This window comes from Schistocerca piceifrons, chromosome 6 (genome assembly GCF_021461385.2).
Source record: "Schistocerca piceifrons isolate TAMUIC-IGC-003096 chromosome 6, iqSchPice1.1, whole genome shotgun sequence".
NCBI lineage: Eukaryota > Metazoa > Arthropoda > Insecta > Orthoptera > Acrididae > Schistocerca > Schistocerca piceifrons.
The window spans coordinates 320,701,985-320,716,220 of record NC_060143.1 but is presented as its reverse complement, the minus strand read 5'-3'; positions in this window follow the sequence as shown (position 1 = coordinate 320,716,220).

Genomic DNA, 14,236 nt, shown 5'->3' with positions numbered 1-14,236 from the left:
ATGGTAGAAGTTCTAGTCGAGTCAGAAATGCGCTAGTAAAGTCTGTACCTCAAGTTCGGCCCTCTCCTTCCCCCCTTCCCCCCTTCCCCCTCTCCGACTCCCACCCCCTACGGATCTCCGTCATGAGAGGAGGAAATGACGATGGAATTGATACCTCGGGTCAGTGTCTGGCAGGGAGGGTGGCGTCTTGCGCAGCAGGTAAGCAATAGCGGGCCGGCAGCTGGCCACCATTGTGCGCCGGCCAGCGTCTGTGGGCCGCAGACGGCTGCTCAGGCTCTGCGGGATTAGTCTGTCAGTGCCGTGAATGGCCTGTCAGGCTGTCTCGGGGAGCCACTTGTTGCTGAATGGAACGTCCATCTGGCGACACCGCCTTAAGCGATCGTCAGCCGTATCTTCGGATGGCGAACCGAACAGTGCGAGGTAATGGTACAAGAGAAACTTATACCACGACTCTTTAGTTGGACTCTTTCTGATACCGAGATGGCGCGGATTCTGGGTTGGATTATGAGAGGATGGAAGTGCGTGGGATTCACAGTCTTATAGTATCCCTTTGTGTGTCACCATCGATTGAAGGCAACAATGCACTTCTGTCGTTTTGTTTAAAAGAAACAATAAAAAATTAAACCCTTTTTCACACCTTGAGAATTCATACCTAACTATAACATTGTGTTTATAACACTGTTCTAGTCTTTACTGAAATTTACCAGGACGCATCTATCGTATATGTCATTACCATTTTTAACCCCCGACCCAAGCAGAGGCATATTTTAACCTGTGCATCTGTGTATCTGCCTGTGGCATCGTATTTGTCAAACGATACGCCCGATTTTAATGCAGAGCTATTTATTTGAAAGATGGTCTAATCTGGATGTTTCTTAGGTATGTTCCATGAAAGGCTGTTTAACCGTTTAAATTTCATTAGCTAAATTATGTAAAAACGTTTTCCGCCAGCGCGCTCTCCTTATATAATCCATAAGAGTTAGAACAAGCTACGTACTACCAGATTGTAGAGTTACAAAAACATTTAAATAATAGTCACTGAGAACATATGTTTACGGTTGACCAATAATGATGATTTTCGTCTTTTGAAGTTGCCCGTTTCAGCACCACGAAGCAAAAATATGATGATTGTGACTCGACTGTAACAAGTAAACATATGCTCTCGCAGACTTTTCTGTAGCTCTTTGTGAGGTCTGCTATTCTGTACTAAATTAAACGATTTTCCCCTAATAGCTTAGGCAGCCTATTACAATAGTGCGCAATGGCAGCCTTCTTTCTTCCGACGTCATTTAGAATTGCTTATGTTACCTAAATTAGCTAAATATGTACTAAAACGTAGTCAATGAATATATATGAATTTAAAAAAGAAACACATAAGTCACATAAGTGAAAAAGATCTCGCTACGCAATTCGTGTTTTGTTCCAGGAAGTATTTGTGTGAAACGGAGATAGGGTGTCTATCGTACTGTGTCTACTAGTAAAATATAAAGTTCAAAAAGCGTGAAAGACAAATTAAAAAGAAGTCCGACACAAACTACAAAAATTAAAAAAAATTCTGTATTGCCCCTTTCAGTTTAATGTCAGTACCAATATTTTGGTCTAAACGCCGTCGAGCCGGAGAACCGCTAAGTAAATAAGAAAAAACAGCGTACATCTAAAAACGATTATGTACAAAAATCTAAATACAAGTAAGGTACCTAGGCAACGTAGATAAATATCAAAACAAAAATATCTTGTTTCAGAGTCTAAGTCTTAAATAGTACACTCCAAAAAATTCGCGATATAGAGACAACCGTCGACGATGTCTGGCCTAAGGCGACTGCCCGTTCGGGTCGACTCGTTTGGTCAGGCATCGCGACTCTTTCTCACGGTCTGACGAAGCGGGTGTCAGTACGTTGTCATCAGACCACTGCCGGACATAGGTCTCATAATACATGAGACCAAGTTCGTAAAAATACGATGTGAATGGTTGGTTGATTGATTTGGGGTAAAGTACCAAACAGGGAGGTCATCGGTCCCATCGGATTGAAGGATGGGGAAGGAATTCGGCCATGCCCTTTCAAAGGAACCGTCCCGGCATTTTCCTGAAAAGATTCAGCGAAATCACAGTAAACCTAAATCAGGATAGCCGGACGCGGATTTGAAACGTCATCCACCTGAATGCGAGTCCAGTGTGCTAACCACTTCTCCACCTCGCTCTTTCTTTAACAGTCTTAATCTAATTAAAGACGGATTGGTTTTCGCTTAGATAATAATTCACTATAGCATCAGTAACTGTTTTGAGTCGTGGAAGCGAATTGCACGAGACTAGAAGAGATGACGCCGAACAGAACAGTTTTATATCCAGGAATAATGAAAGTACGCTGTTCGCGAAAGAAAAGTTGCTATTAACCTCTCATTTTTTATTTACTTAGCGTTCCCCCAATGTGATGACGCTCGCGTCAAAATATTATTACTGAAATTAAAATTAAAGGGCCGTATATATAACTTTTTTCTTACTTTTTAGAGGTTTTTCTGTCGAAACCTTTTTAAAATTTTAATTGAATTTTTTTAAAAAAATTACGAATAACTCTACGCTTCACAATTACATTTTCGGTACGCTCATACGATTTTTGTTGCTAATTCTTCACATAATTTTTATCCTGTTGTGTATTTTTATTGTGTATTGGTAACGGTACATTAATATAAGTCATACAGGGCAAATGAATATCGGGATTACGAACGGCTTCAAGTCCACTGTCTCAGTAAAATTTAAAGGACACGGAAGGAGAGGGGAAACGGAATGAAGCTTTGCGCTTCGACACGGCGTGTGAAACTACCTCAGTGACTACAAAGTCGAGTCATATTTACAAAAACCTTGATAGTATGACACCTCTCATCAGTATGGCGTGGCACCTACTCTTGCCTGGATGTACACAATGATTCGGTTGGAAAGGCTGCCATAAAACCGTTATATTCAATCCTGAGGCAAGCTGGCCTACAGCTGTTTTATATGGCCGTACCTGGATGCTGGTACTGCAATTAAGTTGATGTCCGAAATAGGCACACATGTTATATCGGGAGACAGCTCTGGTGACGATGATAGGCGCGGGTGAGCCTCAAAATCACGTAGCATTCCATAGACATGTCACGTGTGGACAAACATTTTCCTGTTGAGAAACGACACCACGAAACTCACCTATGAGAGGTAATACGTAATGACACTGGATGTCCACGACCTAGAGTTGTGCCGTTAGACTACCCTCAACCACCACCGGCCGTCACCGGAAATTGTACCGGATGGCTCCACAGACAATGGAGATAGCCCTCTCCAAAACATTAAATAACCACCGATCGTGAGTGCAAATGCGAAGTTACATTGACAATCGGCTATGTCATCTTTCGACTTTATTTTCAACATCAAGCAGTGTATTTCATACATAGCGATGCATCGGTAAGAATGGAAGAGCAACTAACAGAAAGTTCAATACTTTTACATGCTTTATATATGTGCTATATGAGTCATCCTGGTGACATGAAAAACAGACATCGAAGCAATAACCGATTTCACGCCGGACATTCTGAAGCATACACACTATGTGATCAAAAGTGTCCGGACGCCCCCAAAAACGTTTTTCTTATTAGGTGAATTGTGTTGCCACCTACCGCCAGGTACTCCATATCAGCGACCTCAGTAGTCATTAGACATCGTGAGAGAGGAGAATGAGGCGCTCCGTGGTACTCACGGACTTCGGACGTGGGCAGGTGATTGAGTGTTTCCGTCATACGTCTGTACGCGAGATTTCCAACTCCTAAACATCCGTAGGTCCACTATTTCCGATGTGATAGAGAAGTGAAAAAGTGTAGGGACACGTTAGCACAAAAAGGTACAGACCGACCTCGTCTGTTGACTGACAGAGACTGCCGACAGTTGAAGAGGGTCGTAATGTGTAGTAGACATATATCTATCCAGACCATCACAGAGGAATTCCAAACTGCATCAGGATCCACTGAAAGTACTATGACAGTTATCCGGGAGGTGAAAAAGCTCGGATTTCATGGTCGAACGGCTGCTCATAAGCCACACATCAAGCCGGTAAATGCCAAACGACGCCTCGCTTGGTGTAAGGAGCGTTAAGATTGTACGATTGAACAGTGGAAAAACGTTGTGCGGAGAGACGAATCACGGTACACAATGTGGCGATCCTATGGCAGGATGTGAGTATGGCGAATGCCCGGTGAACGTCATCTGACAGCGTGCGTAGTGCTAACAGTAAAATTCGGAGGCGGTGGTGTTATGGTGTGGTCGTGTTTTTCATGGGCGGGGATTGCACCCCTTGTCGTTTTGCGTGGCACTATCACAGCACAGGCCTACATTGATGTTTTAATTACCTTCTCGCTTCCCACTGTTGAAGAGGAATTTGGGGATGGCGACTGCATCTTTCAACATGATCGAGCACCTGTTCATAATGCACGGCCTGTGGCGGAGTGGTTACACGACAGTAACATCCCTGTAATGGCCTAGCCTGCAAAGAGTCCTGACCTGAATCCCATAGAACACCTTTGGTATGTTTTGGAACGCCGACTTCGTGCCAGGCCTCACCGACTGACATCGATACCTCTCCTCAGTGCAGCACTCCGTGAAGAATGAGCTGCCATTCCCCAAGAAAGCTTCCAGCACCTGACTGAACGTATGCCTGCGCGAGTGGAAGCTGTCATCAAGGGTAAGGGTGGGCTAACACCGTACTGAATTCTAGCATTACCGATGGAGGACGCCACGAACTTTTAAGTCATTTTGAGCCAGGTGTCCGGATACTTTTGATGATATAGTGTATGTAGAACTACCGAAGGGAGCACGTTAGAAATGCGTATTTTGAGTTCTGGAATCGTTTTCAGCAAAGGACGCGAATACACAAGGTCTTTCGCATAAAACCACTGAAAAAAAAAACCAAGGGTTTCAGGACAGGAGAGTTAAGTAGCTAAGAGTAGAACACGGGGTCATCATATCCAACAAGACCCCTACAATTGTCTGGATGACGTTGACGTAAAAATGTGCGTCTCTCCATACACAAATGTGGGAGTACACTACCTTGCTGTAAGATGTAATCCGTGGAATCCGTATAAAAACTGTGGTATCAGCCATTTCTCAAAGATGTCCAAGTAAACGTCTGTTTAAACTGTTAGCTCGATTGAGAAAACAGGACCGTGAATTTTGTGCTGAGATCATACAGAACAGAATAACTTTCGGTGAGTGAAGGTGATGTTCGATTACTCACGACGGCTTTTCTCTACACCACATTCGCATGTGTGGAAGGTTGCCTCAACGCTAAAAGTCAGGCGTCTAGCAAATGTTTCTTCCTCAACGGCATCTAGCATTTCCGTAGCATAATTCGTATATTCGAAGTGTATTCCTGTTTGAATTCCTGTAAAATTTGAATTACTTACGGTTTCATTTTCAACTTCGCCACGAGAACTCACCAAACCGTTGTTTGTGCAATTTGTAGCTCCATACTGGTTTCGCTCATCGAATACCGTGTATTACATTTAAACGGAAGGCGAATTATTTAACGTTTTACGTTAATACAAGTGGGAGGCCGGTATTTTTCCCTTCGCGCAAATATTTTAATTCTTCAACTGGCCGATGATATTTACGATGTATATGGCATTTGTATGTGATTGATTTGTATCTCTGAGGTAATCCTCTCTGCACTTTGACGATGTGACGGCAACTGCTACATTCTAACAGGCAGAAATCCTTCTGTACGTACCCGCCATTGTCACTTAGAATATGGAACATTTCAGTTATGCATCACTGCGCATGCTCCTGCTTCCGACTGACTGCCGTGGGGCAACGATCGAAATTTTCAACTCCCTTTTGCACTCTCTGTAATTCTTATCGATATGTTACTTTGCATTAAATAGTTATAGCCATGTTTAGTGTTCCTTACCTCAATCGGTAAAAACGGAACCCATATAGGATCGATTTGTTGTCTGTCTGCCTGCCTACCTGTCAGTTCGCCTCTTAGATTACTTTTTCTCAGGGAGAGATACGTGTATCAAGCTTAAATATATGCCACACACTAATGTCTACGGTCCCTTGGCGGTGGAACACATTTAAGCTTCTAAATCAATGAAATAAAAATAATCAGACATTTATCTCACGTATTCTGATTCTCGCAAAGTTACTCATCAGAACGTATAGGGTATTTCCCGTTTACCTACAGTCATGAAATTTGGCATCAGTGAAGGTTTCAGAAAGTGAAGGAAAAAATTCGAAAATTGTTAATTTGTAATTATTTCACTTTATTTTATCCGTCTGTTTTCGCCCGCATCTCGTGGTCGTGCGGTAGCGTTCTCGCTTCCCACGCCCGAGTTCCCGGGTTCGATTCCCGGCGGGGTCAGGGATTTTCTCTGCCTCGTGATGGCTGGGTGTTGTGTGCTGTCCTTAGGTTAGTTAGGTTTAAGTAGTTCTAAGTTGTAGGGGACTGATGACAATAGCTGTTAAGTCCCGTAGTGCTCAGAGCCATTTGAACCATCCTCCGTCTGTTTGTGTGTCTGATTGTTAAGAACGCTTTCTTCTGAGGGAAGCATAGACGTATCAAGTCGAAAATTATGTCACAAAGTAATGACTACGGTCCCTTGGCGGTGTACAAAAAAATGAGCTTTTGTGTCCAAGAAATCAAAGATACGGCCATCACGTATTTTTATACTTCGTAACTCACTCATGAAAACCTGCAGTGTACTTCCCATTGCTATGGAACCATGAAATTTGGCAATAAGCAAGGCTTCACAGTAAAATCAAAGGACAACTGTAATTTTGTCACATAAAAATATCTTTTTGTCAATAAAACTTACAACGCATACTTATCCGTCGAAAGCATAATAGAAAAATCATGGAAACGTAAATTAACAGTTGTGGTCAAGTTTTAGTAAGTAAATAAAATATTTTATTAAATCTTCTGGATCTATACATATATAATTATTAGGTTTGTTCGGGACACTCAGCACGCAAATCCTACTTGCACTTGCCTAATTTCTGATCGGCATACGCATTTTGATTTTCTATATATTAGCACAATGTGTTGCTAGCTCTGGAGATTCCAGTCATCAGTGGCCGTTAATTTTAAAAGACCTAATATTTTTTGTAGTGAAACCATAAATAACATGAATTGTATAATTAACTAAATACATTGTCAGAAATTTGTACGGAATAAGAAAAAAGTTCAGTTCCTCTGGGCGTAGTTGTTACCACTGTCACCAGCCTCCTTTTCGAGCAGTAGCATCATGTCAAACTGCGTTGTGGCTTGACCTACGCGCACTAGATTAAACCGCTGCGAGGTGTCGATGAATTAACAAGGCATGGCAAGCAGACGTAATTACGCCAGTGCCAGTGGGAATATGTGTGAAGCGTAATTGCCCGTTCTTATCAACAGGCTTGTACCGCCCGTGTGACCTACTAAATCGGTTGATGTGTCGCACCTAACGTTCGGCAAACGTTGTATCACCTATTGCAAATATTCCTGACTGGTTGGAGCTTCTGCAGATAATGACTTGGTTGCGCCCGGGCCAAGGTTGCGTGTTTCTTGTATTACTAGCGTACATATACATGTGTCACTGCCAAATAACATAGCCTGATGAATCCTAGACCATACTTTGAAGGAATTGTTACGGGATAGTACAGAATGTAACTGAAAGAAATGCGCAATGACACACATTTACTTTAAGGAAATAGTTACACTATATTCACCACATTTCATGATGGTACCCTGGACATTGAAACCGGACATGGTTGCTTGTGTGGTGTGTGATCACCATGGACAGCAATGTATGTTTTGCAAGATGCTTCGATATTGGTTACAAGATAGGTAAGGAGATCTGGTTAAAATGGTTCAAATGGCTCTGAGCATTATGGAACTTAACATCTAAAGTCATCAGTCCGCTTGACATAGAACTACTTAAACCTAACTAACCTAAAGACATCACACACGTCCATGCCCGAGGCAGGATTCGAACCTGCGACCGTAGCTAAGGAGTTCTGGAAGTAGAGCGTATCATTCCTCCACCAGCGTATTAACTGCTGGACAGTCTTTGTCGAATGTGGTCGTGCTGCAATACGTCACCGGCCGCTGTGGCCGACTGGTTCTAGGCGCTTCAGTCCGGAACCGCGCTGCTGCCACGGTCGCAGGTTCGAAACCTGCCTCGGGCATGGATGTGTGTGATGTCCTTACGTTAGTCAGGTTTAAGTAGTTCTAAGTTCTAGGGGACTGATGACCTCAGATGTTAAGTCCTATAGTGCTTAGAGCCATTTGAAGCATTTTGCAATACATCTCCCACAAGTGCTCGATGGGATTTAATTCGGGGGAACGTGCAGGCCATTCCATTCGCCGAATATCTTCTCGTTCCATGAACTACCCCACCTGTGCTGTTCTGCATCTACACGGATACCCTACAAATCACATTTAAGTGCCTCGCACAGGGTTCATCGAACCACCTTCATAATTCTCTATTATTCCAATCTCGTATAGCACACGGAAAGAGCGAACACCTTTATCTTTCCGTAGGATCTCTGATTTCCCTTATTTTATTATGATGATCGTTTCTCCCTATGTAGGTCGGCGTCAACAAAATATATTCGTATTCGGAGGAGAAAGTTGATGATTGAAATTTCGTGAGAGGATTTCTCCGCAACGAAACACGTTTTTGTTTTAATGATGTCGGTCCCATATCCTGTATCATTTCAGTGACACTCTCTCCCCTTTTTCATATACTCTATCAATCCTATACGGTAAGGATCCCATACCACGCAGCAGTATACTAAAAGAGGGCGGACAAGTGTAGTGTAGGCGGTCTCTTTAGTAGTTCTGTTACATTTTCTAAGTGTCCTGCCAATAAAACGCAGTCTTTCGTTATCCTTCCCCACAACAATTTCTATGTGTTCCTTCCAATTTAAGTTGTCTGTAATTGTAATTCCTAGGTTGGATTGACAGCCATTACATTTGCCTGATTTCTCGTGTAACCGAAGTTTAACGGATTCCTTTTAGCAATCATGAGGATGAGCTCACGCATTTCTTTATTTAGGGTCAATTGCCACTTTTCGCACCGTTCAGATATCTTTTCTAAATCGTTTTGCAGCTTGGTATGATCTTCTGATGACTTCATTAGTCGATAAACGACAGCGTCATCTGCAAACAATCTACGACGGCTGCTCGGATTGTCTTCCAATTCGTTTATATAGATAAGGAACAGCAAAGGGCCTATAACACTACCTTGGGGAACATCAGAAATCACTTCTGTTTTACTCGATGACTTTCAGTGAATTACCAAGAACTGTGACCTTTCTGACAGGATATCAGAACTCGAGTCACATAACTGAGACATTCTAAAACACGTAGTTCCACTACAAGCCGCTTGCTTGTGTGGTACAGTGTCAAAAGCCTTCTGGAAATCCAGAAATACGGAATCCATTTAAAATTCCTTGTCAATAGCACTCAGCACTTCGTGCGAGTAAACAGCTAGTTGTGTTTCACAAGAACTATGTTTTCTAAACCCTGCTGACTGTGTGTCAACAGACCATGTTCTACGAAGTAATTCATAATGTTCGTACGCAATCTATGTTCCAAAATCTTGGATATCGACTTTAATGATATGGGCCTGTGATTTAGTTGATTACTCCTACTACTTTCCTTGAATATTGGTGTGACCTGTGCAACTTTCCACTCTTTGGGTATGGATCTTACATCAAGCGAACAGTTGTTTCTGATTCTTCAGTATGGAGGCACTGCATCAGCATACTCTGAAAGGAACCTAATTGGTATACAGTCTGGACCAGAGGACTTGCTTTTATTAAGCGATTTAAGTTGCTTCACTACTCCGAAGATATCTATTTCTACGTTACTCGTGTTGACGCCTGTTCTCGAATCGAATTCTGGAACATTTATTCGCCTTCTTTGTGGCGGAATTTCGGAAGGCTGTGTTTAGTAATTCTGCTTTGGCAGCACTGTCTTAGGTAGTATCTCCATTGCTATCGCGCAAGGAAGGCATTGTCATACTTCACATACGACCAGAATCTCTCTGGATTTTCTGCCAGGTTTCGAGACAAACTTTAGTTGTGGAAACTATTATAAGTATTGAAGTCCGCGCTAAATTTCGAGCTTCTGTAAAAGATCGCCAATCTTGGAGATTTTGCCTTCGATTAAATTTGGCATGTTTATTTGTTGTTTCTGCAACGGTATTCTGAGCCGTTTTCTGTACCAAGGGGGAACAGCTCCGTCGTTTGTTAATTTACTTGGTATAATTCCTCTCAACTGCTGCCAATACTGTTTCTTTTTATTCAAGACTCATCTGGTCTACACCTACGTTGTTAATTTGGAAGTAGTGCAGACTGTCTCTCAGGAAGGCGTCAAGTGCATTGTTATCTGTCTTTTTGAATAGCTATATATTTCGTTTATTTTTGGAGGATTTGGGGGTTACAATATTCAGTCTCGCTACGACGACCCGGTGTTCACTAATCCCCGCATCCGTTTTGATGCTCGTTATTAGCTCAGGAATATGTATTGCTGACGGGTCAGATGGGTTTACACAACCGTTTACTATTCGCATGGGCCCATGAAGTAATTGCCTGAAATAATTTTCAGAGAATGCGTTTAGCACAATTTCGGATGATGTTTTATGCGTACCTCCGAAATTAAACATGTGTTTTCGCCAACATATCGAGTGTAAATTAAAGTCACCACCAACTATAATTGTGTGAGCCGGTTACGTGTTTGAAATCGAGCTCAAGTTTTATTTGAACCTTCCAGCAATTGTATCATCTGAATTGGAAGGGTCCTTAAAAGGATCCAATTATTATTTTATTCCTGTTGCCAACAATGACCTCTGCCCATACTCACAGGAACTATCGACTTCAATTTCGCGAGAAGATAACTATTTCTAACAGTAACAAACACACCACCGCCAACTGTGTTTATCCTATCCTTTCGGAACAGCGTTAGGATCTTCGCAAAAATTTCGGCAGATCTCCGACTTTAATCAGCTTTCAGTGCCTATAACGATTTGAGCATCAGTGCTTGCTATTAGCTATTGGAACTCTGGTACTTTCCCAACACAGTTACGACAATTTGCAACTGTTATACCGATGGTTCCTGTATCTACGTTCTTCCCGTGTTCGGCCTGAACCCTTTGTGACTGAAGCCCTTTTTGTGTTTTCTCGAAACCCTCTAACCTAAAAAATCGCCCAGTACATGCCACACAGCCCCCGCTACCCATGTAGCCAGCTGTTGCATGTAGTGGACTCTTGACCTATTCAGTGGAACCCGAAACCCAACCACCCTATGGCGTATGTCGAGTAATCAGCAGCCTACACGGTCGCAGAACCGGCTGAGCCTCTGATACAGACCCTCCACTCGGCTCTGTACCACAGGCCCGCGATCGGTCCTGTCGACTATGCTGGAAATGGTCAGCTATGCTTTCATCTCGCAAGCAAGACGGCAGCCTTTAACACTTCTGTTAGGCGTTCGAAACTAGAGAGAATCTCTTCCGATCCAAAGCGACATACATCATTGGTACCGACATGAGCCACCACCTGGAGTTGGCTGCCCCCAGTGCTCTTCATGGAAAACGGAAGGACCTGTTCCACGTCTGGAATGACTCCATCCGGTATGCACATGGAGTGCACACTGGCTTTCGTCCCCATCTTGGCAACCATATCCCTAAGGGGCCCCATAACGCGCCTAACGTTTGAGTTGCCAACTATCAATAATCCCACCCTGTGTTACTGCCTGGATCTTGCAGGCTGAGAGGTTTCCTCTGAAACAGGACACTCGATTGCATCTGGTTGAGCGACAGTGTCAGCGACAGACATCACCTGAGACCTGTTTGTCAGACTAACCAGGGAGGCCTTACGTGCGGCCTTCTGGGAAGTCTTTCGCCGCCTGCCACGCCCTGGGCCGATCTCCCCCTTTACCACAGGGGAGGGGTCAGACTCAGTGCTAGCAGTAACTGGGCAGGCCACCAGTGATGACCGATCGGATGACTCGCAGTCCCTATCCATACTAAAGACCGTGGAAAACTAAACTACCGAGACAAATTGACTATCAAAATGGTTCAAATGGCTCTGAGCACTATGGGACTTAACATCTCAAGTCATCAGTCCCCTAGAACTTAGAACTACTTAACCCCAACTAACCCAAGGACATCACACACATCCATACCCGAGGCACACCGGCCGGCAAAATTGACTATCGGCACTGGCCGCGGAACTGTACTGTAGACCATGACGAAAATGCAGGAACTGTGTCCAATAAATCACATTAATACGCAGAGATTATAGAACCGGACTACCGAAGCACTGGAGTAAGACTAAATAATTCGCCCCTGATTGGGAACTTGCAACATGTCACAACACAAACGAAAACGCGAGAGCTGTGACTATTAATATTACATTAATACACAGAAAATCAAGAAACTAAACTATCAAAGCACACAGATGAAGTTATACAATTCGCTCCTGGTTAGTAACTCGTAAAAGGCACAAAATCGGTTACTTCCCTGTTGCTGCGTCTGTCTCGGCCGGCTGCTGCTGCCTGATTGGCTGACTAACGCCAACAAGCGGTCACTAGCTATCAAAACAAACGAACAAATGATTATCGACTCGCGCTAGGGAAGTCTAGTGTATACCCTGACAGAAACGCAGGAACTGTGTCTAATAAATTAGATTAATACGCAGGGATTTAAAAACCGAACTACCGAAGAACTCAGGTGAGACTAAATAATTCGCCCCTGATTAGGAACTTGTAATATGTCACAAAATCGGTTTACTTTCCGACGCAAAGGAAAATGTGAGAATTGTGGCTATTAAACATTAGATTAACACGCATAAACTCAAGAAACTAAACTATAAAAGCACACAGATGAAATTATACAATTCTTCGTGGTTAGAAACTCGTAAAAGTCACGAAGTCGGTTACTTTCATGTTTCTGCGCCTGTATCGGCCAGTTGCTGCTGCCTGACTCGATGCGGTCGCGCATTGTGATCCATAAAAATGAAATCAGGACCGAATCTATCTCTGAAAAGACGCACATGAGGGAGAAGTACAGCGTCACAGTAACGTTGACCGCTGAGTGTGTCGTGTTCTAACATCTGAATATCAGTACACCTATGCAACATTTTGCCTCCTCGCACCGTAACAACTGGACCACCAAAATTACCATGTTCGCAAACGCTGGACGTACTCTCATACGATGAGAGGTCCAAACACGTAGCGACATCCAACCAACTTTAAACATAATTTAAAACCAACGCTAAACTTTTTCTACCTTACAGACCCACTAAATAATGAAAGGAAAACAGTTTATCAGAAATTTTAAGTTCATTGTTCATGCTGTAAGACTCTAACATCAAACATTCACACCCATTAAGTGTATTGCAAAATGAACTCCATATTATTAGCATGAAATTACGTTGTTAAGTTACAATTTCATGACTTTGGTTTTATAACTTACTTTTGCTATAGTCGAGCTTAAAACTAATTCTTTGACACTATGCATTATCGACCAAAAAGATCTTTCGCGAACGTCTAAAGGAGTTATCACTTCCTTAGCTAACCAGGTTTGCTTTTCATTTTTTCAGGAGTGTTCGGATGAATAATCCGAAACTAATAAAACCAACATAATTAGGATTTTCCGTCTTCAGCCATAAAGTTTTTAATACATTAACTAACTCACTTGCAAACTAATCAGACTTTTGAACCTCTTTTATACGTGGGAGATAGATTTTTTAAAGAATTAGAGGTAGGTAAGGATTATTGGTTACAATATAATTGGGAACCCATTCCAGATTTTCAGTTCGTTTGCATTTTCATTAATCTGTTTCAAATTAAGCTAGAAGGATAAAAAAATACAATATAAAAATTTATTATGTATTAGTCAAAATAAAAATGCAGTCGAATGTTATTCTGTGTATTAAAAGATAGCATTGAACGGATCAGGAATTACATTTTACTACGTTAACATACCTTGATATGAACTGATGTGTTCTTATTCATGTTTTAATGAGCTGATATTAATTAAAACACGGTCATTTATGTGAATGTAGTTGCCTCGCTCAAGTTACTTTGATCGCTTATTTCGATAGGAGAATTGTTTTTAGGTCTGTTTTTGAGAATCATGAAAAAAGAAATCATTGTGACTTACAACCAATGTTAGTTATACAGGGTGAAAAGATTTAAACCGACAAACTCTGGGAGGTTGTAGGGGACAC